Genomic DNA, 25,792 nt, shown 5'->3' with positions numbered 1-25,792 from the left:
CTAAATAACTATAAATAATATATTTTCCAACCTTGCATACCACCTACAGTATAAAAATAAAAGCAGCAGGACACATGACCGCGTGGACTAATGGATAAGGCGTCTGACTTCGGATCAGAAGATAGAGGGTTCCAGTCCCTTCGTGGTCGGTTTTTGCCAATTGTCACTCAATTCAGGTTTCCATTCAGAATGGAAGCAGGCTCTTCCAATGCTCTTATAGCCATAATGTTCTCATTCCTAATTAATAAAAAAGTGGAGTACATACTGCACATTCATTTAGATTGCATCTTCAGTCTAAAATCTAGTGCATTTAAGTGGCATTAAAAAGTGCTTCTATGTACACGCACTGAATATGTACTAGGTTTGCAGAATTTTGACTTCACAGAATGGGTTTTTAGCTCAAGAGTGTGTAGATGAACTGCAAGGTGTGTAAGTATGTGTTCATGGAGTGCTTCAAGTGTAAAATCTGTATGATTTGTGCAGTTAAAGTGCTAATTTTGCCTACGAGAAAGAAAAGTACTACAGAAGAATTATAAAGGATTGGCACATTGGCTGCCTTTGCTGATGACAAAGTTGGCTAATTTGTAAAGCACTGGTCTATTAAGTTGCAGAGTGTGGTTGAACTTGGTTAGTAGACTTGGTGCCTGTTTCTGTGTCCTGCTGAAGACAAGGACGGCTTGATACCACTGTCAAAGCCCAGTTTATTAAGAATAGCATCCATGGAAGAAGAAGTGTTGATTCGAAAATGGTTCTCCTCCAATTTCTCTCCACTTGCTAGAAATACAGAGTCTCCATTATAGCACACAACTGAGTGTTAAAGTCGGGGATGAAGAGGATGAAAATGGGAAGTTTACTTATGGAGAGAACTGAAAAAAGTCCTGTGTGCAGACACCAGTGTTGGACGAATGAATTCATTTAAATAATGCCTCTAGATTGCTGGTATTTGTCTGTGCCTCAGTGGCCTAATGGATAAGGCACTGGCCTCCTAAGCCAGGGATTGTGGGTTCGAGTCCCATCTGAGTTGCAAACCAATGTCCACTCTTACTTTTCCAGAAAAATAAATATATTTATTACATGCTTCCTCTCAGAAGCTTATGAGGTATTAGGAACGTTGAAATGGTACCATTTTACTTCTGTACTCGTCAGAGTCATGTTGATGTTCGGAAACTACAAAGACGATTTTTGAAACACCTGTCTTTGTCAGATGCATTTTTGACCCGGCAGAAGATATTCCTTTGGAAAAAATTATTTGAATTGGATTGGTGTAACTGTTGTTCCTAGAGGTGGTGAAAGGCTTTCAGCTACTTAAATAGGGCAAGCCGGGTTTCATGAAACGTATACAGCCTTTGAGTGTGTGTAAATTGGAATAGCCAGGAAGGAGCAGTTTGTACTACTTTCAAAACAGTTTCTCTCCACTTCTGGAAACATCCAGAGCTAAATAAAGCAGAAACTGAGCTTTAATCTCATGAAGAAAGAGGTTTAAATGCAAAAATGAAAACAATAGCTTATCGTACTGGTGACATTCTCATTATATAAATTCCAAAAAGTGATTTAATTGAAAGGAGCTGAAAAAAAAAACCAATGGTTTGTAAACCTAAATAACTATAAATAATATATTTTCCAACCTTGCATACCACCCACAGTATAAAAATAAATACAGCAGGACACATGACCGCGTGGACTAATGGATAAGGCGTCTGACTTCGGGTCAGAAGATAGAGGGTTTGAGTCCCTTCGTGGTCGTTTTTTGCCAATTGTCACATAATTCAGGTTTCCATTCAGAATGGAAGCAGGCTCTTCCAATACTCTTATAGCCATCATGTTCTCAATCCTAATTAATAAAAAAGTGGAGTACATACTGCACAGTCATTTAGATTGCATCTTCAGTCTAAAATCTAGTGCATTTAAGTGGCATTAAAAAGTGCTTCTATGTACACGCACTGAATATGTACTAGGTTTGCAGAATTTTGACTTCACAGAATGGGTTTTGAGCTCAAGTGTGTGTAGATGAACTGCAAGGTGTGTAAGTAAGTGTTCATGGAGTGCTTCAAGTGTAAAATCTGTATGATTTGTGCAGTTAAAGTGCTAATTTTGTCTACGAGAAAGAAAAGTACTACAGAAGAATTATAAAGGATTGGCACATTGTCTGCCTTTGCTGATGACACAGTTGGCTAATTTGTAAAACACTGGTCTATTAAGTTGCAGAGGGTGGTTGAACTTGGTTAGTAGACTTGGTACCTGTTTCTGTGTCCTGCTGAAGACAAGGACGGCTTGATACCACTGTCAAAGCCCAGTTTATTAAGAAAAGCATCCATGGAAGAAGAAGTGTTGATTCGAAAATGGTTCTCCTCCAATTTCTCTCCACTTGCTAGAAATACAGAGTCTCCATTATAGCACACAACAGAGTGTTAAAGTCGGGGATGGAAGAGCATGAAAATGGGAAGTTTACTTATGGAGAGAACTGAGAAATATCCTGTGTGCAGACACCAGTGTAGGACGATTGAATACATTTAAATAATGCCTCTAGATTGCTGGCATTTATCTGTGCCTCAGTGGCCTAATGGATAAGGCACTGGCCTCCTAAGCCAGGGATTGTGGGTTCGAGTCCCGTCTGAGGTGCAAACCAATGTTCACTCTTACTTTTCCAGAAAAATAAATATATTTATTACATGCTTCCTCTCAGATGTTTATGAGGTATTAGGAACTTTGAAATGGTACCATTTTACTTCTGTACTCGTCAGAGTCATGTTGATGTTCTGGAACTACAAAGTCGATTTTTGAAACACCTGTCTTTGTCAGATGCATTTTTGACCCGACAGAAGATATTCCTTTGGAAAAAATTATTTGAATTGGATTGGTGTAACTGTTGTTCCTAGAGGTGGTGAAAGGCTTTCAGCTACTTAAATAGGGCAAGCCGGGTTTCATGAAACGTATACAGCCTTTGAGTGTGTGTAAATTGGAATAGCCAGGAAGGAGCAGTTTGTACTACTTTCAAAACAGTTTCTCTCCACTTCTGGAAACATCCAGAGCTAAATAAAGCATAAACTGAGCTTTAATCTCATGAAGAAAGAGGTTTAAATGCAAAAATGAAAACAATAGCTTATCGTACTGGTGACATTCTCATTATATAAATTCCAAAAAAGTGATTTAATTGAAAGGAGCTGAAAAAAAACAACAATGGTTTGTAAACCTAAATAACTATAAATAATATATTTTCCAACCTTGCATACCACCCACAGTATAAAAATAAATGCAGCAGGACACATGACCGCGTGGACTAATGGATAAGGTGTCTGACTTCGGGTCAGAAGATAGAGGGTTCGAGTCCCTTCGTGGTCGTTTTTTGCCAATTGTCACATAATTCAGGTTTCCATTCAGAATGGAAGCAGGCTCTTCCAATACTCTTATAGCCATCATGTTCTCAATCCTAATTAATAAAAAAGTGGAGTACATACTGCACAGTCATTTAGATTGCATCTTCAGTCTAAAATCTAGTGCATTTAAGTGGCATTAAAAAGTGCTTCTATGTACACGCACTGAATATGTACTAGGTTTGCAGAATTTTGACTTCACAGAATGGGTTTTGAGCTCAAGTGTGTGTAGATGAACTGCAAGGTGTGTAAGTAAGTGTTCATGGAGTGCTTCAAGTGTAAAATCTGTATGATTTGTGCAGTTAAAGTGCTAATTTTGCCTACGAGAAAGAAAAGTACTACAGAAGAATTATAAAGGATTGGCACATTGTCTGCCTTTGCTGATGACACAGTTGGCTAATTTGTAAAGCACTGGTCTATTAAGTTGCAGAGTGTGGTTGAACTTGGTTAGTAGACTTGGTACCTGTTTCTGTGTCCTGCTGAATACAAGGACGGCTTGATGCCACTGTCAAAGCCCAGTTTATTGAGAAAAGCATCCATGGAAGAAGAAGTGTTGATTCGAAAATGGTTCTCCTCCAATTTCTCTCCACTTGCTAGAAATACAGAGTCTCCATTATAGCACAGAACAGAGTGTTAAATTCGGGGATGGAAGAGGATGAAAATGGGAAGTTTACTTATGGAGAGAACTGAGAAATGTCCTGTGTGCAGACACCAGTGTTGGATGAATCAATACATTTAAATAATGCCTCTAGATTGCTGGTATTTGTCTGTGCCTCAGTGGCCTAATGGATAAGGCACTGGCCTCCTAAGCCAGGGATTGTGGGTTTGAGTCCCATCTGAGGTGCAAACCAATGTCCACTCTTACTTTTCCAGAAAAATAAATATATTTATTACATGCTTCCTCTCAGAAGCTTATGAGGTATTAGGAACGTTGAAATGGTACCATTTTACTTCTGTACTCGTCAGAGTCATGTTGATGTTCTGGAACTACAAAGTCGATTTTTGAAACACCTGTCTTTGTCAGATGCATTTTTGACCCGGCAGAAGATATTCCTTTGGAAAAAATTATTTGAATTGGATTGGTGTAACTGTTGTTCCTAGAGGTGGTGAAAGGCTTTCAGGCACTTGAATAGGGCAAGTCAGGATTCATGAAACGTATACAACCTTTGAGTGTGTGTAAATTGGAATATCCAGGAAGGAGCAGTTTGTACTACTTTCAAAAAAGTTTCTCTCCACTTCTGGAAACATCCAGAGCTATATAAAGCATAAACTGAGCTTTAATCTCATGAAGAAAGAGGTTTAAATGCAAAAATGAAAACAATAGCTTATCGTACTGGTGACATTCTCATTATATAAATTCCAAAAAAGTGATTTAATTGAAAGGAGCTGAAAAAACCCCACAATGGTTTGTAAACCTAAATAACTATAAATAATATATTTTCCAACCTTGCATACCACCTACAGTATAAAAATAAAAGCAGCAGGACACATGACCGCGTGGACTAATGGATAAGGCGTCTGACTTCGGATCAGAAGATAGAGGGTTCCAGTCCCTTCGTGGTCGGTTTTTGCCAATTGTCACTCAATTCAGGTTTCCATTCAGAATGGAAGCAGGCTCTTCCAATGCTCTTATAGCCATAATGTTCTCATTCCTAATTAATAAAAAAGTGGAGTACATACTGCACATTCATTTAGATTGCATCTTCAGTCTAAAATCTAGTGCATTTAAGTGGCATTAAAAAGTGCTTCTATGTACACGCACTGAATATGTACTAGGTTTGCAGAATTTTGACTTCACAGAATGGGTTTTTAGCTCAAGAGTGTGTAGATGAACTGCAAGGTGTGTAAGTATGTGTTCATGGAGTGCTTCAAGTGTAAAATCTGTATGATTTGTGCAGTTAAAGTGCTAATTTTGCCTACGAGAAAGAAAAGTACTACAGAAGAATTATAAAGGATTGGCACATTGGCTGCCTTTGCTGATGACAAAGTTGGCTAATTTGTAAAGCACTGGTCTATTAAGTTGCAGAGTGTGGTTGAACTTGGTTAGTAGACTTGGTGCCTGTTTCTGTGTCCTGCTGAAGACAAGGACGGCTTGATACCACTGTCAAAGCCCAGTTTATTAAGAATAGCATCCATGGAAGAAGAAGTGTTGATTCGAAAATGGTTCTCCTCCAATTTCTCTCCACTTGCTAGAAATACAGAGTCTCCATTATAGCACACAACTGAGTGTTAAAGTCGGGGATGAAGAGGATGAAAATGGGAAGTTTACTTATGGAGAGAACTGAAAAAAGTCCTGTGTGCAGACACCAGTGTTGGACGAATGAATTCATTTAAATAATGCCTCTAGATTGCTGGTATTTGTCTGTGCCTCAGTGGCCTAATGGATAAGCCACTGGCCTCCTAAGCCAGGGATTGTGGGTTCGAGTCCCATCTGAGTTGCAAACCAATGTCCACTCTTACTTTTCCAGAAAAATAAATATATTTATTACATGCTTCCTCTCAGAAGCTTATGAGGTATTAGGAACGTTGAAATGGTACCATTTTACTTCTGTACTCGTCAGAGTCATGTTGATGTTCGGAAACTACAAAGTCGATTTTTGAAACACCTGTCTTTGTCAGATGCATTTTTGACCCGGCAGAAGATATTCCTTTGGAAAAAATTATTTGAATTGGATTGGTGTAACTGTTGTTCCTAGAGGTGGTGAAAGGCTTTCAGCTACTTAAATAGGGCAAGCCGGGTTTCATGAAACGTATACAGCCTTTGAGTGTGTGTAAATTGGAATAGCCAGGAAGGAGCAGTTTGTACTACTTTCAAAACAGTTTCTCTCCACTTCTGGAAACATCCAGAGCTAAATAAAGCATAAACTGAGCTTTAATCTCATGAAGAAAGAGGTTTAAATGCAAAAATGAAAACAATAGCTTATCGTACTGGTGACATTCTCATTATATAAATTCCAAAAAAGTGATTTAATTGAAAGGAGCTGAAAAAAAAAACCAATGGTTTGTAAACCTAAATAACTATAAATAATATATTTTCCAACCTTGCATACCACCCACAGTATAAAAATAAATACAGCAGGACACATGACCGCGTGGACTAATGGATAAGGCGTCTGACTTCGGGTCAGAAGATAGAGGGTTTGAGTCCCTTCGTGGTCGTTTTTTGCCAATTGTCACATAATTCAGGTTTCCATTCAGAATGGAAGCAGGCTCTTCCAATACTCTTATAGCCATCATGTTCTCAATCCTAATTAATAAAAAAGTGGAGTACATACTGCACAGTCATTTAGATTGCATCTTCAGTCTAAAATCTAGTGCATTTAAGTGGCATTAAAAAGTGCTTCTATGTACACGCACTGAATATGTACTAGGTTTGCAGAATTTTGACTTCACAGAATAGGTTTTGAGCTCAAGTGTGTGTAGATGAACTGCAAGGTGTGTAAGTAAGTGTTCATGGAGTGCTTCAAGTGTAAAATCTGTATGATTTGTGCAGTTAAAGTGCTAATTTTGCCTACGAGAAAGAAAAGTACTACAGAAGAATTATAAAGGATTGGCACATTGTCTGCCTTTGCTGATGACACAGTTGGCTAATTTGTAAAGCACTGGTCTATTAAGTTGCAGAGTGTGGTTGAACTTGGTTAGTAGACTTGGTACCTGTTTCTGTGTCCTGCTGAATACAAGGACGGCTTGATGCCACTGTCAAAGCCCAGTTTATTGAGAAAAGCATCCATGGAAGAAGAAGTGTTGATTCGAAAATGGTTCTCCTCCAATTTCTCTCCACTTGCTAGAAATACAGAGTCTCCATTATAGCACAGAACAGAGTGTTAAATTCGGGGATGGAAGAGGATGAAAATGGGAAGTTTACTTATGGAGAGAACTGAGAAATGTCCTGTGTGCAGACACCAGTGTTGGACGAATGAATACATTTAAATAATGCCGCTAGATTGCTGGTATTTGTCTGTGCCTCAGTGGCCTAATGGATAAGGCACTGGCCTCCTAAGCCAGGGATTGTGGGTTTGAGTCCCATCTGAGGTGCAAACCAATGTCCACTCTTACTTTTCCAGAAAAATAAATATATTTATTACATGCTTCCTCTCAGAAGCTTATGAGGTATTAGGAACTTTGAAATGGTACCATTTTACTTCTGTACTCGTCAGAGTCATGTTGATGTTCTGGAACTACAAAGTCGATTTTTGAAACACCTGTCTTTGTCAGATGCATTTTTGACCCGGCAGAAGATATTCCTTTGGAAAAAATTATTTGAATTGGATTGGTGTAACTGTTGTTCCTAGAGGTGGTGAAAGGCTTTCAGCTACTTAAATAGGGCAAGCCGGGTTTCATGAAACGTATACAGCCTTTGAGTGTGTGTAAATTGGAATAGCCAGGAAGGAGCAGTTTGTACTACTTTCAAAACAGTTTCGCTCCACTTCTGAAAACATCCAGAGCTAAATAAAGCATAAACTGAGCTTTAATCTCATGAAGAAAGAGGTTTAAATGCAAAAATGAAAACAATAGCTTATCGTACTGGTGACATTCTCATTATATAAATTCCAAAAAAGTGATTTAATTGAAAGGAGCTGAAAAAAACCCACAATGGTTTGTAAACCTAAATAACTATAAATAATATATTTTCCAACCTTGCATACCACCTACAGTATAAAAATAAAAGCAGCAGGATACATGACCGCGTGGACTAATGGATAAGGCGTCTGACTTCGGATCAGAAGATAGAGGGTTCCAGTCCCTTCGTGGTCGGTTTTTGCCAATTGTCACTCAATTCACGTTTCCATTCAGAATGGAAGCAGGCTCTTCCAATGCTCTTATAGCCATAATGTTCTCATTCCTAATTAATAAAAAAGTGGAGTACATACTGCACATTCATTTAGATTGCATCTTCAGTCTAAAATCTAGTGCATTTAAGTGGCATTAAAAGTGCTTCTATGTACACGCACTGAATATGTACTAGGTTTGCAGAATTTTGACTTCACAGAATGGGTTTTTAGCTCAAGAGTGTGTAGATGAACTGCAAGGTGTGTAAGTATGTGTTCATGGAGTGCTTCAAGTGTAAAATCTGTATGATTTGTGCAGTTAAAGTGCTAATTTTGCCTCCGAGAAAGAAAAGTACTACAGAAGAATTATAAAGGATTGGCACATTGGCTGCCTTTGCTGATGACACAGTTGGCTAATTTGTAAAGCACTGGTCTATTAAGTTGCAGAGTGTGGTTGAACTTGGTTAGTAGACTTGGTGCCTGTTTCTGTGTCCTGCTGAAGACAAGGACGGCTTGATACCACTGTCAAAGCCCAGTTTAATAAGAATAGCATCCATGGAAGAAGAAGTGTTGATTCGAAAATGGTTCTCCTCCAATTTCTCTCCACTTGCTAGAAATACAGAGTCTCCATTATAGCACAGAACAGAGTGTTAAATTCGGGGATGGAAGAGGATGAAAATGGGAAGTTTACTTATGGAGAGAACTGAGAAATGTCCTGTGTGCAGACACCAGTGTTGGACGAATGAATTCATTTAAATAATGCCTCTAGATTGCTGGTATTTGTCTGTGCCTCAGTGGCCTAATGGATAAGGCACTGGCCTCCTAAGCCAGGGATTGTGGGTTTGAGTCCCATCTGAGGTGCAAACCAATGTCCACTCTTACTTTTCCAGAAAAATAAATATATTTATTACATGCTTCCTCTCAGAAGCTTATGAGGTATTAGGAACGTTGAAATGGTACCATTTTACTTCTGTACTCGTCAGAGTCATGTTGATGTTCGGAAACTACAAAGTCGATTTTTGAAACACCTGTCTTTGTCAGATGCATTTTTGACCCGGCAGAAGATATTCCTTTGGAAAAAATTATTTGAATTGGATTGGTGTAACTGTTGTTCCTAGAGGTGGTGAAAGGCTTTCAGCTACTTAAATAGGGCAAGCCGGGTTTCATGAAACGTATACAGCCTTTGAGTGTGTGTAAATTGGAATAGCCAGGAAGGAGTAGTTTGTACTACTTTCAAAACAGTTTCTCTCCACTTCTGAAAACATCCAGAGCTAAACAAAGCATAAACTGAGCTTTAATCTCATGAAGAAAGAGGTTTAAATGCAAAAATGAAAACAATAGCTTATCGTACTGGTGACATTCTCATTATATAAATTCCAAAAAAGTGATTTAATTGAAAGGAGCTGAAAAAAACCCACAATGGTTTGTAAACCTAAATAACTATAAATAATATATTTTCCAACCTTGCATACCACCTACAGTATAAAAATAAAAGCAGCAGGACACAAGACCGCGTGGACTAATGGATAAGGCGTCTGACTTCGGATCAGAAGATAGAGGGTTCCATTCCCTTCGTGGTCGGTTTTTGCCAATTGTCACTCAATTCAGGTTTCCATTCAGAATGGAAGCAGGCTCTTCCAATGCTCTTATAGCCATAATGTTCTCATTCCTAATTAATAAAAAAGTGGAGTACATACTGCACATTCATTTAGATTGCATCTTCAGTCTAAAATCTAGTGCATTTAAGTGGCATTAAAAAGTGCTTCTATGTACACGCACTGAATATGTACTAGGTTTGCAGAATTTTGACTTCACAGAATGGGTTTTTAGCTCAAGAGTGTGTAGATGAACTGCAAGGTGTGTAAGTATGTGTTCATGGAGTGCTTCAAGTGTAAAATCTGTATGATTTGTGCAGTTAAAGTGCTAATTTTGCCTACGAGAAAGAAAAGTACTACAGAAGAATTATAAAGGATTGGCACATTGGCTGCCTTTGCTGATGACACAGTTGGCTAATTTGTAAAGCACTGGTCTATTAAGTTGCAGAGTGTGGTTGAACTTGGTTAGTAGACTTGGTGCCTGTTTCTGTGTCCTGCTGAAGACAAGGACGGCTTGATACCACTGTCAAAGCCCAGTTTCTTAAGAAAAGCATCCATGGAAGAAGAAGTGTTGATTCGAAAATGGTTCTCCTCCAATTTCTCTCCACTTGCTAGAAATACAGAGTCTCCATTATAGCACACAACTGAGTGTTAAAGTCGGGGATGGAAGAGGATGAAAATGGGAAGTTTACTTATGGAGAGAACTGAAAAAAGTCCTGTGTGCAGACACCAGTGTTGGACGAATGAATTCATTTAAATAATGCTTCTAGATTGCTGGTATTTGTCTGTGCCTCAGTGGCCTAATGGATAAGGCACTGGCCTCTTAAGCCAGGGATTGTGGGTTCGAGTCCCATCTGAGGTGCAAACCAATGTCCACTCTTACTTTTCCAGAAAAATAAATATATTTATTACATGCTTCCTCTCAGAAGCTTATGAGGTATTAGGAACGTTGAAATGGAACCATTTTACTTCTGTACTCGTCAGAGTCATGTTGATGTTCTGAAACTATAAAGTCGATTTTTGAAACACCTGTCTTTGTCAGATGCATTTTTGACCCGGCAGAAGGTATTCCTTTGGAAAAAATGATTTGAATTGGATTGGTGTAACTGTTGTTCCTAGAGGTGGTGAAAGGCTTTCAGCTACTTAAATAGGGCAAGCCGGGTTTCATGAAACGTATACAGCCTTTGAGTGTGTGTAAATTGGAATAGCCAGGAAGGAGCAGTTTGTACTACTTTCAAAACAGTTTCTCTCCACTTCTGGAAACATCCAGAGCTAAATAAAGCATAAACTGAGCTTTAATCTCATGAAGAAAGAGGTTTAAATGCAAAAATGAAAACAATAGCTTATCGTACTGGTGACATTCTCATTATATAAATTCCAAAAAAGTGATTTAATTGAAAGGAGCTGAAAAAAAAAACCAATGGTTTGTAAACCTAAATAACTATAAATAATATATTTTCCAACCTTGCATACCACCCACAGTATAAAAATAAATACAGCAGGACACATGACCGAGTGGACTAATGGATAAGGCGTCTGACTTCGGGTCAGAAGATAGAGGGTTTGAGTCCCTTCGTGGTCGTTTTTTGCCAATTGTCACATAATTCAGGTTTCCATTCAGAATGGAAGCAGGCTCTTCCAATACTCTTATAGCCATCATGTTCTCAATCCTAATTAATAAAAAAGTGGAGTACATACTGCACAGTCATTTAGATTGCATCTTCAGTCTAAAATCTAGTGCATTTAAGTGGCATTAAAAAGTGCTTCTATGTACACGCACTGAATATGTACTAGGTTTGCAGAATTTTGACTTCACAGAATGGGTTTTGAGCTCAAGTGTGTGTAGATGAACTGCAAGGTGTGTAAGTAAGTGTTCATAGAGTGCTTCAAGTGTAAAATCTGTATGATTTGAGCAGTTAAAGTGCTAATTTTGCCTACGAGAAAGAAAAGTACTACAGAAGAATTATAAATGATTGGCACATTGTCTGCCTTTGCTGATGACACAATTGGCTAAATTGTAAAGCACTGGTCTATTAAGTTGCAGAGTGTGGTTGAACTTGGTTAGTAGACTTGGTACCTGTTTCTGTGTCCTGCTGAAGACAAGGACGGCTTGATACCACTGTCAAAGCCCAGTTTATTAAGAAAAGCATCCATGGAAGAAGAAGTGTTGATTCGAAAATGGTTCTCCTCCAATTTCTCTCCACTTGCTAGAAATACAGAGTCTCCATTATAGCACACAACAGAGTGTTAAAGTCGGGGATGGAAGAGCATGAAAATGGGAAGTTTACTTATGGAGAGAACTGAGAAATATCCTGTGTGCAGACACCAGTGTAGGACGATTGAATACATTTAAATAATGCCTCTAGATTGCTGGCATTTATCTGTGCCTCAGTGGCCTAATGGATAAGGCACTGGCCTCCTAAGCCAGGGATTGTGGGTTCGAGTCCCGTCTGAGGTGCAAACCAATGTTCACTCTTACTTTTCCAGAAAAATAAATATATTTATTACATGCTTCCTCTCAGATGTTTATGAGGTATTAGGAACTTTGAAATGGTACCATTTTACTTCTGTACTCGTCAGAGTCATGTTGATGTTCTGGAACTACAAAGTCGATTTTTGAAACACCTGTCTTTGTCAGATGCATTTTTGACCCGACAGAAGATATTCCTTTGGAAAAAATTATTTGAATTGGATTGGTGTAACTGTTGTTCCTAGAGGTGGTGAAAGGCTTTCAGCCACTTAAATAGGGCAAGCCGGGTTTCATGAAACGTATACAGCCTTTGAGTGTGTGTAAATTGGAATAGCCAGGAGGGAGCAGTTTGTACTACTTTCAAAACAGTTTCTCTCCACTTCTGGAAACATCCAGAGCTAAATAAAGCATAAACTGAGCTTTAATCTCATGAAGAAAGAGGTTTAAATGCAAAAATGAAAACAATAGCTTATCGTACTGGTGACATTCTCATTATATAAATTCCAAAAAAGTGATTTAATTGAAAGGAGCTGAAAAAAAACAACAATGGTTTGTAAACCTAAATAACTATAAATAATATATTTTCCAACCTTGCATACCACCCACAGTATAAAAATAAATGCAGCAGGACACATGACCGCGTGGACTAATGGATAAGGTGTCTGACTTCGGGTCAGAAGATAGAGGGTTCGAGTCCCTTCGTGGTCGTTTTTGCCAATTGTCACATAATTCAGGTTTCCATTCAGAATGGAAGCAGGCTCTTCCAATACTCTTATAGCCATCATGTTCTCAATCCTAATTAATAAAAAAGTGGAGTACATACTGCACAGTCATTTAGATTGCATCTTCAGTCTAAAATCTAGTGCATTTAAGTGGCATTAAAAAGTGCTTCTATGTACACGCACTGAATATGTACTAGGTTTGCAGAATTTTGACTTCACAGAATGGGTTTTGAGCTCAAGTGTGTGTAGATGAACTGCAAGGTGTGTAAGTAAGTGTTCATGGAGTGCTTCAAGTGTAAAATCTGTATGATTTGTGCAGTTAAAGTGCTAATTTTGCCTACGAGAAAGAAAAGTACTACAGAAGAATTATAAAGGATTGGCACATTGTCTGCCTTTGCTGATGACACAGTTGGCTAATTTGTAAAGCACTGGTCTATTAAGTTGCAGAGTGTGGTTGAACTTGGTTAGTAGACTTGGTACCTGTTTCTGTGTCCTGCTGAATACAAGGACGGCTTGATGCCACTGTCAAAGCCCAGTTTATTGAGAAAAGCATCCATGGAAGAAGAAGTGTTGATTCGAAAATGGTTCTCCTCCAATTTCTCTCCACTTGCTAGAAATACAGAGTCTCCATTATAGCACAGAACAGAGTGTTAAATTCGGGGATGGAAGAGGATGAAAATGGGAAGTTTACTTATGGAGAGAACTGAGAAATGTCCTGTGTGCAGACACCAGTGTTGGACGAATGAATACATTTAAATAATGCCGCTAGATTGCTGGTATTTGTCTGTGCCTCAGTGGCCTAATGGATAAGGCACTGGCCTCCTAAGCCAGGGATTGTGGGTTTGAGTCCCATCTGAGGTGCAAACCAATGTCCACTCTTACTTTTCCAGAAAAATAAATATATTTATTACATGCTTCCTCTCAGAAGCTTATGAGGTATTAGGAACTTTGAAATGGTACCATTTTACTTCTGTACTCGTCAGAGTCATGTTGATGTTCTGGAACTACAAAGTCGATTTTTGAAACACCTGTCTTTGTCAGATGCATTTTTGACCCGGCAGAAGATATTCCTTTGGAAAAAATTATTTGAATTGGATTGGTGTAACTGTTGTTCCTAGAGGTGGTGAAAGGCTTTCAGCTACTTAAATAGGGCAAGCCGGGTTTCATGAAACGTATACAGCCTTTGAGTGTGTGTAAATTGGAATAGCCAGGAAGGAGCAGTTTGTACTACTTTCAAAACAGTTTCTCTCCACTTCTGAAAACATCCAGAGCTAAATAAAGCATAAACTGAGCTTTAATCTCATGAAGAAAGAGGTTTAAATGCAAAAATGAAAACAATAGCTTATCGTACTGGTGACATTCTCATTATATAAATTCCAAAAAAGTGATTTAATTGAAAGGAGCTGAAAAAAACCCACAATGGTTTGTAAACCTAAATAACTATAAATAATATATTTTCCAACCTTGCATACCACCTACAGTATAAAAATAAAAGCAGCAGGATACATGACCGCGTGGACTAATGGATAAGGCGTCTGACTTCGGATCAGAAGATAGAGGGTTCCAGTCCCTTCGTGGTCGGTTTTTGCCAATTGTCACTCAATTCACGTTTCCATTCAGAATGGAAGCAGGCTCTTCCAATGCTCTTATAGCCATAATGTTCTCATTCCTAATTAATAAAAAAGTGGAGTACATACTGCACATTCATTTAGATTGCATCTTCAGTCTAAAATCTAGTGCATTTAAGTGGCATTAAAAGTGCTTCTATGTACACGCACTGAATATGTACTAGGTTTGCAGAATTTTGACTTCACAGAATGGGTTTTTAGCTCAAGAGTGTGTAGATGAACTGCAAGGTGTGTAAGTATGTGTTCATGGAGTGCTTCAAGTGTAAAATCTGTATGATTTGTGCAGTTAAAGTGCTAATTTTGCCTACGAGAAAGAAAAGTACTACAGAAGAATTATAAAGGATTGGCACATTGGCTGCCTTTGCTGATGACACAGTTGGCTAATTTGTAAAGCACTGGTCTATTAAGTTGCAGAGTGTGGTTGAACTTGGTTAGTAGACTTGGTGCCTGTTTCTGTGTCCTGCTGAAGACAAGGACGGCTTGATACCACTGTCAAAGCCCAGTTTAATAAGAATAGCATCCATGGAAGAAGAAGTGTTGATTCGAAAATGGTTCTCCTCCAATTTCTCTCCACTTGCTAGAAATACAGAGTCTCCATTATAGCACAGAACAGAGTGTTAAATTCGGGGATGGAAGAGGATGAAAATGGGAAGTTTACTTATGGAGAGAACTGAGAAATGTCCTGTGTGCAGACACCAGTGTTGGACGAATGAATTCATTTAAATAATGCCTCTAGATTGCTGGTATTTGTCTGTGCCTCAGTGGCCTAATGGATAAGGCACTGGCCTCCTAAGCCAGGGATTGTGGGTTTGAGTCCCATCTGAGGTGCAAACCAATGTCCACTCTTACTTTTCCAGAAAAATAAATATATTTATTACATGCTTCCTCTCAGAAGCTTATGAGGTATTAGGAACGTTGAAATGGTACCATTTTACTTCTGTACTCGTCAGAGTCATGTTGATGTTCGGAAACTACAAAGTCGATTTTTGAATCACCTGTCTTTGTCAGATGCATTTTTGACCCGGCAGAAGATATTCCTTTGGAAAAAATTATTTGAATTGGATTGGTGTAACTGTTGTTCCTAGAGGTGGTGAAAGGCTTTCAGCTACTTAAATAGGGCAAGCCGGGTTTCATGAAACGTATACAGCCTTTGAGTGTGTGTAAATTGGAATAGCCAGGAAGGAGTAGTTTGTACTACTTTCAAAACAGTTTCTCTCCACTTCTGAAAACATCCAGAGCTAAACAAAGCATAAACTGAGCTTTAATCTCATGAAGAAAGAGGTTTAAATGCAAAAATGAAAACAATAGCTTATCGTACTGGTGACATTCTCATTATATAAATTCCAAAAAAGTGATTTAATTGAAAGGAGCTGAAAAAAACCCACAATGGTTTGTAAACCTAAATAACTATAAATAATATATTTTCCAACCTTGCATACCACCTACAGTATAAAAATAAAAGCAGCAGGACACAAGACCGCGTGGACTAATGGATAAGGCGTCTGACTTCGGATCAGAAGATAGAGGGTTCCATTCCCTTCGTGGTCGGTTTTTGCCAATTGTCACTCAATTCAGGTTTCCATTCAGAATGGAAGCAGGCTCTTCCAATGCTCTTATAGCCATAATGTTCTCATTCCTAATTAATAAAAAAGTGGAGTACATACTGCACATTCATTTAGATTGCATCTTCAGTCTAAAATCTAGTGCATTTAAGTGGCATTAAAAAGTGCTTCTATGTACACGCACTGAATATGTACTAGGTTTGCAGAATTTTGACTTCACAGAATGGGTTTTTAGCTCAAGAGTGTGTAGATGAACTGCAAGGTGTGTAAGTATGTGTTCATGGAGTGCTTCAAGTGTAAAATCTGTATGATTTGTGCAGTTAAAGTGCTAATTTTGCCTACGAGAAAGAAAAGTACTACAGAAGAATTATAAAGGATTGGCACATTGGCTGCCTTTGCTGATGACACAGTTGGCTAATTTGTAAAGCACTGGTCTATTAAGTTGCAGAGTGTGGTTGAACTTGGTTAGTAGACTTGGTGCCTGTTTCTGTGTCCTGCTGAAGACAAGGACGGCTTGATACCACTGTCAAAGCCCAGTTTCTTAAGAAAAGCATCCATGGAAGAAGAAGTGTTGATTCGAAAATGGTTCTCCTCCAATTTCTCTCCACTTGCTAGAAATACAGAGTCTCCATTATAGCACACAACTGAGTGTTAAAGTCGGGGATGGAAGAGGATGAAAATGGGAAGTTTACTTATGGAGAGAACTGAAAAAAGTCCTGTGTGCAGACACCAGTGTTGGACGAATGAATTCATTTAAATAATGCTTCTAGATTGCTGGTATTTGTCTGTGCCTCAGTGGCCTAATGGATAAGGCACTGGCCTCCTAAGCCAGGGATTGTGGGTTCGAGTCCCATCTGAGGTGCAAACCAATGTCCACTCTTACTTTTCCAGAAAAATAAATATATTTATTACATGCTTCCTCTCAGAAGCTTATGAGGTATTAGGAACGTTGAAATGGAACCATTTTACTTCTGTACTCGTCAGAGTCATGTTGATGTTCTGAAACTATAAAGTCGATTTTTGAAACACCTGTCTTTGTCAGATGCATTTTTGACCCGGCAGAAGGTATTCCTTTGGAAAAAATGATTTGAATTGGATTGGTGTAACTGTTGTTCCTAGAGGTGGTGAAAGGCTTTCAGCTACTTAAATAGGGCAAGCCGGGTTTCATGAAACGTATACAGCCTTTGAGTGTGTGTAAATTGGAATAGCCAGGAAGGAGCAGTTTGTACTACTTTCAAAACAGTTTCTCTCCACTTCTGGAAACATCCAGAGCTAAATAAAGCATAAACTGAGCTTTAATCTCATGAAGAAAGAGGTTTAAATGCAAAAATGAAAACAATAGCTTATCGTACTGGTGACATTCTCATTATATAAATTCCCAAAAAGTGATTTAATTGAAAGGAGCTGAAAAAAAAAACCAATGGTTTGTAAACCTAAATAACTATAAATAATATATTTTCCAACCTTGCATACCACCCACAGTATAAAAATAAATACAGCAGGACACATGACCGAGTGGACTAATGGATAAGGCGTCTGACTTCGGGTCAGAAGATAGAGGGTTTGAGTCCCTTCGTGGTCGTTTTTTGCCAATTGTCACATAATTCAGGTTTCCATTCAGAATGGAAGCAGGCTCTTCCAATACTCTTATAGCCATCATGTTCTCAATCCTAATTAATAAAAAAGTGGAGTACATACTGCACAGTCATTTAGATTGCATCTTCAGTCTAAAATCTAGTGCATTTAAGTGGCATTAAAAAGTGCTTCTATGTACACGCACTGAATATGTACTAGGTTTGCAGAATTTTGACTTCACAGAATGGGTTTTGAGCTCAAGTGTGTGTAGATGAACTGCAAGGTGTGTAAGTAAGTGTTCATGGAGTGCTTCAAGTGTAAAATCTGTATGATTTGAGCAGTTAAAGTGCTAATTTTGCCTACGAGAAAGAAAAGTACTACAGAAGAATTATAAAGGATTGGCACATTGTCTGCCTTTGCTGATGACACAATTGGCTAAATTGTAAAGCACTGGTCTATTAAGTTGCAGAGTGTGGTTGAACTTGGTTAGTAGACTTGGTACCTGTTTCTGTGTCCTGCTGAAGACAAGGACGGCTTGATACCACTGTCAAAGCCCAGTTTATTAAGAAAAGCATCCATGGAAGAAGAAGTGTTGATTCGAAAATGGTTCTCCTCCAATTTCTCTCCACTTGCTAGAAATACAGAGTCTCCATTATAGCACACAACAGAGTGTTAAAGTCGGGGATGGAAGAGCATGAAAATGGGAAGTTTACTTATGGAGAGAACTGAGAAATATCCTGTGTGCAGACACCAGTGTAGGACGATTGAATACATTTAAATAATGCCTCTAGATTGCTGGCATTTATCTGTGCCTCAGTGGCCTAATGGATAAGGCACTGGCCTCCTAAGCCAGGGATTGTGGGTTCGAGTCCCGTCTGAGGTGCAAACCAATGTTCACTCTTACTTTTCCAGAAAAATAAATATATTTATTACATGCTTCCTCTCAGATGTTTATGAGGTATTAGGAACTTTGAAATGGTACCATTTTACTTCTGTACTCGTCAGAGTCATGTTGATGTTCTGGAACTACAAAGTCGATTTTTGAAACACCTGTCTTTGTCAGATGCATTTTTGACCCGACAGAAGATATTCCTTTGGAAAAAATTATTTGAATTGGATTGGTGTAACTGTTGTTCCTAGAGGTGGTGAAAGGCTTTCAGCCACTTAAATAGGGCAAGCCGGGTTTCATGAAACGTATACAGCCTTTGAGTGTGTGTAAATTGGAATAGCCAGGAGGGAGCAGTTTGTACTACTTTCAAAACAGTTTCTCTCCACTTCTGGAAACATCCAGAGCTAAATAAAGCATAAACTGAGCTTTAATCTCATGAAGAAAGAGGTTTAAATGCAAAAATGAAAACAATAGCTTATCGTACTGGTGACATTCTCATTATATAAATTCCAAAAAAGTGATTTAATTGAAAGGAGCTGAAAAAAAACAACAATGGTTTGTAAACCTAAATAACTATAAATAATATATTTTCCAACCTTGCATACCACCCACAGTATAAAAATAAATGCAGCAGGACACATGACCGCGTGGACTAATGGATAAGGTGTCTGACTTCGGGTCAGAAGATAGAGGGTTCGAGTCCCTTCGTGGTCGTTTTTTGCCAATTGTCACATAATTCAGGTTTCCATTCAGAATGGAAGCAGGCTCTTCCAATACTCTTATAGCCATCATGTTCTCAATCCTAATTAATAAAAAAGTGGAGTACATACTGCACAGTCATTTAGATTGCATCTTCAGTCTAAAATCTAGTGCATTTAAGTGGCATTAAAAAGTGCTTCTATGTACACGCACTGAATATGTACTAGGTTTGCAGAATTTTGACTTCACAGAATGGGTTTTGAGCTCAAGTGTGTGTAGATGAACTGCAAGGTGTGTAAGTAAGTGTTCATGGAGTGCTTCAAGTGTAAAATCTGTATGATTTGTGCAGTTAAAGTGCTAATTTTGCCTACGAGAAAGAAAAGTACTACAGAAGAATTATAAAGGATTGGCACATTGTCTGCCTTTGCTGATGACACAGTTGGCTAATTTGTAAAGCACTGGTCTATTAAGTTGCAGAGTGTGGTTGAACTTGGTTAGTAGACTTGGTACCTGTTTCTGTGTCCTGCTGAATACAAGGACGGCTTGATGCCACTGTCAAAGCCCAGTTTATTGAGAAAAGCATCCATGGAAGAAGAAGTGTTGATTCGAAAATGGTTCTCCTCCAATTTCTCTCCACTTGCTAGAAATACAGAGTCTCCATTATAGCACAGAACAGAGTGTTAAATTCGGGGATGGAAGAGGATGAAAATGGGAAGTTTACTTATGGAGAGAACTGAAAAAAGTCCTGTGTGCAGACACCAGTGTTGGACGAATGAATTCATTTAAATAATGCCTCTAGATTGCTGGTATTTGTCTGTGCCTCAGTGGCCTAATGGATAAGGCACTGGCCTCCTAAGCCAGGGATTGTGGGTTCGAGTCCCATCTGAGGTGCAAACCAATGTCCACTCTTACTTTTCCAGAAAAATAAATATATTTATTACATACTTCCTCTCAGAAGCTTATGAGGTATTAGGAACGTTGAAATGGTACCATTTTACTTCTGTACTCGTCAGAGTCATGTTGATGTTCTGAAACTACAAAGTCGATTTTTGAAACACCTGTCTTTGTCAGATGCATTTTTGACCCGGCAGAAGATATTCCTTTGGAAAAAATTATTTGAATTGGATTGGTGTAACTGTTGTTCCTAGAGGTGGTGAAAGGCTTTCAGCTACTTAAATAGGGCAAGCCGGGTTTCATGAAACGTATACAGCCTTTGAGTGTGTGTAAATTGGAATAGCCAGGAAGGAGCAGTTTGTACTACTTTCAAAACAGTTTCTCTCCACTTCTGGAAACATCCAGAGCTAAATAAAGCATAAACTGAGCTTTAATCTCATGAAAAAAGAGGTTTAAATGCAAAAATGAAAACAATAGCTTATCGTACTGGTGACATTCTCATTATATAAATTCCAAAAAAGTGATTTAATTGAAAGGAGCTGAAAAAACCCCACAATGGTTTGTAAACCTAAATAACTATAAATAATATATTTTCCAACCTTGCATACCACCTACAGTATAAAAATAAAAGCAGCAGGACACATGACCGCGTGGACTAATGGATAAGGCGTCTGACTTCGGATCAGAAGATAGAGGGTTCCAGTCCCTTCGTGGTCGGTTTTTGCCAATTGTCACTCAATTCAGGTTTCCATTCAGAATGGAAGCAGGCTCTTCCAATGCTCTTATAGCCATAATGTTCTCATTCCTAATTAATAAAAAAGTGGAGTACATACTGCACATTCATTTAGATTGCATCTTCAGTCTAAAATCTAGTGCATTTAAGTGGCATTAAAAAGTGCTTCTATGTACACGCACTGAATATGTACTAGGTTTGCAGAATTTTGACTTCACAGAATGGGTTTTTAGCTCAAGAGTGTGTAGATGAACTGCAAGGTGTGTAAGTATGTGTTCATGGAGTGCTTCAAGTGTAAAATCTGTATGATTTGTGCAGTTAAAGTGCTAATTTTGCCTACGAGAATGAAAAGTACTACAGAAGAATTATAAAGGATTGGCACATTGTCTGCCTTTGCTGATGACAAAGTTGGCTAATTTGTAAAGCACTGGTCTATTAAGTTGCAGAGTGTGGTTGAACTTGGTTAGTGGACTTGGTGCCTGTTTCTGTGTCCTGCTGAAGACAAGGACGGCTTGATACCACTGTCAAAGCCCAGTTTATTAAGAATAGCATCCATGGAAGAAGAAGTGTTGATTCGAAAATGGTTCTCCTCCAATTTCTCTCCACTTGCTAGAAATACAGAGTCTCCATTATAGCACAGAACAGAGTGTTAAATTCGGGGATGGAAGAGGATGAAAATGGGAAGTTTACTTATGGAGAGAACTGAGAAATGTCCTGTGTGCAGACACCAGTGTTGGACGAATGAATACATTTAAATAATGCCTCTAGATTGCTGGTATTTGTCTGTGCCTCAGTGGCCTAATGGATAAGGCACTGGCCTCCTAAGCCAGGGATTGTGGGTTTGAGTCCCATCTGAGGTGCAAACCAATGTCCACTCTTACTTTTCCAGAAAAATAAATATATTTATTACATGCTTCCTCTCAGAAGCTTATGAGGTATTAGGAACTTTGAAATGGTACCATTTTACTTCTGTACTCGTCAGAGTCATGTTGATGTTCTGGAACTACAAAGTCGATTTTTGAAACACCTGTCTTTGTCAGATGCATTTTTGACCCGGCAGAAGATATTCCTTTGGAAAAAATTATTTGAATTGGATTGGTGTAACTGTTGTTCCTAGAGGTGGTGAAAGGCTTTCAGCTACTTAAATAGGGCAAGCCGGGTTTCATGAAACGTATACAGCCTTTGAGTGTGTGTAAATTGGAATAGCCAGGAAGGAGCAGTTTGTACTACTTTCAAAACAGTTTCTCTCCACTTCTGAAAACATCCAGAGCTAAATAAAGCATAAACTGAGCTTTAATCTCATGAAGAAAGAGGTTTAAATGCAAAAATGAAAACAATAGCTTATCGTACTGGTGACATTCTCATTATATAAATTCCAAAAAAGTGATTTAATTGAAAGGAGCTGAAAAAAACCCACAATGGTTTGTAAACCTAAATAACTATAAATAATATATTTTCCAACCTTGCATACCACCTACAGTATAAAAATAAAAGCAGCAGGGCACATGACCGCGTGGACTAATGGATAAGGCGTCTGACTTCGGATCAGAAGATAGAGGGTTCCAGTCCCTTCGTGGTCGGTTTTTGCCAATTGTCACTCAATTCAGGTTTCCATTCAGAATGGAAGCAGGCTCTTCCAATGCTCTTATAGCCATAATGTTCTCATTCCTAATTAATAAAAAAGTGGAGTACATACTGCACATTCATTTAGATTGCATCTTCAGTCTAAAATCTAGTGCATTTAAGTGGCATTAAAAAGTGCTTCTATGTACACGCACTGAATATGTACTAGGTTTGCAGAATTTTGACTTCACAGAATGGGTTTTTAGCTCAAGAGTGTGTAGATGAACTGCAAGGTGTGTAAGTATGTGTTCATGGAGTGCTTCAAGTGTAAAATCTGTATGATTTGTGCAGTTAAAGTGCTAATTTTGCCTACGAGAAAGAAAAGTACTACAGAAGAATTATAAAGGATTGGCACTTTGGCTGCCTTTGCTGATGACACAGTTGGCTAAATTGTAAAGCACTGGTCTATTAAGTTGCAGAGTGTGGTTGAACTTGGTTAGTAGACTTGGTACCTGTTTCTGTGTCCTGCTGAAGACAAGGACGGCTTGATACCACTGTCAAAGCCCAGTTTATTAAGAAAAGCATCCATGGAAGAAGAAGTGTTGATTCGAAAATGGTTCTCCTCCAATTTCTCTCCACTTGCTAGAAATACAGAGTCTCCATTATAGCACACAACAGAGTGTTAAAGTCGGGGATGGAAGAGCATGAAAATGGGAAGTTTACTTATGGAGAGAACTGAGAAATATCCTGTGTGCAGACACCAGTGTAGGACGAATGAATTCATTTAAATAATGCTTCTAGATTGCTGGTATTTGTCTGTGCCTCAGTGGCCTAATGGATAAGGCACTGGCCTCCTAAGCCAGGGATTGTGGGTTCGAGTCCCATCTGAGGTGCAAACCAATGTCCACTCTTACTTTTCAAGAAAAATAAATATATTTATTACATGCTTCCTCTCAGAAGCTTATGAGGTATTAGGAACGTTGAAATGGAACCATTTTACTTCTGTACTCGTCAGAGTCATGTTGATGTTCTGAAACTACAAAGTCGATTTTTGAAACACCTGTCTTTGTCAGATGCATTTTTGACCCGGCAGAAGGTATTCCTTTGGAAAAAATGATTTGAATTGGATTGGTGTAACTGTTGTTCCTAGAGGTGGTGAAAGGCTTTCAGCTACTTAAATAGGGCAAGCCGGGTTTCATGAAACGTATACAGCCTTTGAGTGTGTGTAAATTGGAATAGCCAGGAAGGAGCAGTTTGTACTACTTTCAAAACAGTTTCTCTCCACTTCTGGAAACATCCAGAGCTAAATAAAGCATAAACTGAGCTTTAATCTCATGAAGAAAGAGGTTTAAATGCAAAAATGAAAACAATAGCTTATCGTACTGGTGACATTCTCATTATATAAATTCCAAAAAAGTGATTTAATTGAAAGGAGCTGAAAAAAAAAACCAATGGTTTGTAAACCTAAATAACTATAAATAATATATTTTCCAACCTTGCATACCACCCACAGTATAAAAATAAATACAGCAGGACACATGACCGCGTGGACTAATGGATAAGGCGTCTGACTTCGGGTCAGAAGATAGAGGGTTTGAGTCCCTTCGTGGTCGTTTTTTGCCAATTGTCACATAATTCAGGTTTCCATTCAGAATGGAAGCAGGCTCTTCCAATACTCTTATAGCCATCATGTTCTCAATCCTAATTAATAAAAAAGTGGAGTACATACTGCACAGTCATTTAGATTGCATCTTCAGTCTAAAATCTAGTGCATTTAAGTGGCATTAAAAAGTGCTTCTATGTACACGCACTGAATATGTACTAGGTTTGCAGAATTTTGACTTCACAGAATGGGTTTTTAGCTCAAGAGTGTGTAGATGAACTGCAAGGTGTGTAAGTATGTGTTCATGGAGTGCTTCAAGTGTAAAATCTGTATGATTTGTGCAGTTAAAGTGCTAATTTTGCCTACGAGAAAGAAAAGTACTACAGAAGAATTATAAAGGATTGGCACATTGGCTGCCTTTGCTGATGACACAGTTGGCTAATTTGTAAAGCACTGGTCTATTAAGTTGCAGAGTGTGGTTGAACTTGGTTAGTAGACTTGGTGCCTGTTTCTGTGTCCTGCTGAAGACAAGGACGGCTTGATACCACTGTCAAAGCCCAGTTTAATAAGAATAGCATCCATGGAAGAAGAAGTGTTGATTCGAAAATGGTTCTCCTCCAATTTCTCTCCACTTGCTAGAAATACAGAGTCTCCATTATAGCACAGAACAGAGTGTTAAATTCGGGGATGGAAGAGGATGAAAATGGGAAGTTTACTTATGGAGAGAACTGAGAAATGTCCTGTGTGCAGACACCAGTGTTGGACGAATGAATTCATTTAAATAATGCCTCTAGATTGCTGGTATTTGTCTGTGCCTCAGTGGCCTAATGGATAAGGCACTGGCCTCCTAAGCCAGGGATTGTGGGTTTGAGTCCCATCTGAGGTGCAAACCAATGTCCACTCTTACTTTTCCAGAAAAATAAATATATTTATTACATGCTTCCTCTCAGAAGCTTATGAGGTATTAGGAACGTTGAAATGGTACCATTTTACTTCTGTACGCGTCAGAGTCATGTTGATGTTCGGAAACTACAAAGTCGATTTTTTAAACACCTATCTTTGTCAGATGCATTTTTGACCCGGCAGAAGATATTCCTTTGGAAAAAATGATTTGAATTGGATTGGTGTAACTGTTGTTTCTAGAGGTGGTGAAAGGCTTTCAGGCACTTGAATAGGGCAAGTCAGGATTCATGAAACGTATACAACCTTTGAGTGTGTGTAAATTGGAATATCCCGGAAGGAGCAGTTTGTACTACTTTAAAAAAAGTTTCTCTCCACTTCTGGAAACATCCAGAGCTATATAAAGCATAAACTGAGCTTTAATCTCATGAAGAAAGAGGTTTAAATGCAAAAATGAAAACAATAGCTTATCGTACTGGTGACATTCTCATTATATAAATTCCAAAAAAGTGATTTAATTGAAAGGAGCTGAAAAAAACCCACAATGGTTTGTAAACCTAAATAACTATAAATAATATATTTTCCAACCTTGCATACCACCTACAGTATAAAAATAAAAGCAGCAGGACACAAGACCGCGTGGACTAATGGATAAGGCGTCTGACTTCGGATCAGAAGATAGAGGGTTCCAGTCCCTTCGTGGTCGGTTTTTGCCAATTGTCACTCAATTCAGGTTTCCATTCAGAATGGAAGCAGGCTCTTCCAATGCTCTTATAGCCATAATGTTCTCATTCCTAATTAATAAAAAAGTGGAGTACA

At 38.5% G+C, this 25,792-nt stretch overlaps 14 non-coding genes across 14 annotated transcripts; all 14 read left to right on the top strand.

The window, feature by feature from the left end:
- The first annotated feature begins 951 nt into the window (after positions 1-951).
- TRNAR-CCU (transfer RNA arginine (anticodon CCU)) lies at positions 952-1,026 on the top strand. The gene has a single exon. It is a non-coding gene; the product is annotated as a tRNA-Arg (tRNA).
- A 1,520-nt stretch (positions 1,027-2,546) lies between these two features.
- On the top strand, positions 2,547-2,619 carry TRNAR-CCU (transfer RNA arginine (anticodon CCU)). The gene has a single exon. It is a non-coding gene; the product is annotated as a tRNA-Arg (tRNA).
- Positions 2,620-4,142: 1,523 nt separating this feature from the next.
- Positions 4,143-4,215, top strand: TRNAR-CCU (transfer RNA arginine (anticodon CCU)). The gene has a single exon. It is a non-coding gene; the product is annotated as a tRNA-Arg (tRNA).
- Positions 4,216-7,333: 3,118 nt separating this feature from the next.
- On the top strand, positions 7,334-7,406 carry TRNAR-CCU (transfer RNA arginine (anticodon CCU)). The gene has a single exon. It is a non-coding gene; the product is annotated as a tRNA-Arg (tRNA).
- A 1,522-nt stretch (positions 7,407-8,928) lies between these two features.
- On the top strand, positions 8,929-9,001 carry TRNAR-CCU (transfer RNA arginine (anticodon CCU)). Its single transcript has one exon. It is a non-coding gene; the product is annotated as a tRNA-Arg (tRNA).
- Positions 9,002-12,120: 3,119 nt separating this feature from the next.
- On the top strand, positions 12,121-12,193 carry TRNAR-CCU (transfer RNA arginine (anticodon CCU)). Its single transcript has one exon. It is a non-coding gene; the product is annotated as a tRNA-Arg (tRNA).
- Positions 12,194-13,715: 1,522 nt separating this feature from the next.
- TRNAR-CCU (transfer RNA arginine (anticodon CCU)) lies at positions 13,716-13,788 on the top strand. Its single transcript has one exon. It is a non-coding gene; the product is annotated as a tRNA-Arg (tRNA).
- A 1,522-nt stretch (positions 13,789-15,310) lies between these two features.
- Positions 15,311-15,383, top strand: TRNAR-CCU (transfer RNA arginine (anticodon CCU)). Its single transcript has one exon. It is a non-coding gene; the product is annotated as a tRNA-Arg (tRNA).
- Positions 15,384-16,906: 1,523 nt separating this feature from the next.
- Positions 16,907-16,979, top strand: TRNAR-CCU (transfer RNA arginine (anticodon CCU)). Its single transcript has one exon. It is a non-coding gene; the product is annotated as a tRNA-Arg (tRNA).
- A 1,523-nt stretch (positions 16,980-18,502) lies between these two features.
- TRNAR-CCU (transfer RNA arginine (anticodon CCU)) lies at positions 18,503-18,575 on the top strand. Its single transcript has one exon. It is a non-coding gene; the product is annotated as a tRNA-Arg (tRNA).
- Positions 18,576-20,098: 1,523 nt separating this feature from the next.
- On the top strand, positions 20,099-20,171 carry TRNAR-CCU (transfer RNA arginine (anticodon CCU)). Its single transcript has one exon. It is a non-coding gene; the product is annotated as a tRNA-Arg (tRNA).
- A 1,523-nt stretch (positions 20,172-21,694) lies between these two features.
- TRNAR-CCU (transfer RNA arginine (anticodon CCU)) lies at positions 21,695-21,767 on the top strand. Its single transcript has one exon. It is a non-coding gene; the product is annotated as a tRNA-Arg (tRNA).
- A 1,523-nt stretch (positions 21,768-23,290) lies between these two features.
- TRNAR-CCU (transfer RNA arginine (anticodon CCU)) lies at positions 23,291-23,363 on the top strand. Its single transcript has one exon. It is a non-coding gene; the product is annotated as a tRNA-Arg (tRNA).
- Positions 23,364-24,886: 1,523 nt separating this feature from the next.
- TRNAR-CCU (transfer RNA arginine (anticodon CCU)) lies at positions 24,887-24,959 on the top strand. The gene has a single exon. It is a non-coding gene; the product is annotated as a tRNA-Arg (tRNA).
- Positions 24,960-25,792: the final 833 nt, after the last annotated feature.

Source organism: Lissotriton helveticus, chromosome 5_1 (assembly GCF_964261635.1).
Source record: "Lissotriton helveticus chromosome 5_1, aLisHel1.1, whole genome shotgun sequence".
NCBI lineage: Eukaryota > Metazoa > Chordata > Amphibia > Caudata > Salamandridae > Lissotriton > Lissotriton helveticus.
The sequence above is the reverse complement of the archived record's forward strand: the minus strand, read 5'-3'. Positions and strand labels throughout refer to the sequence as shown.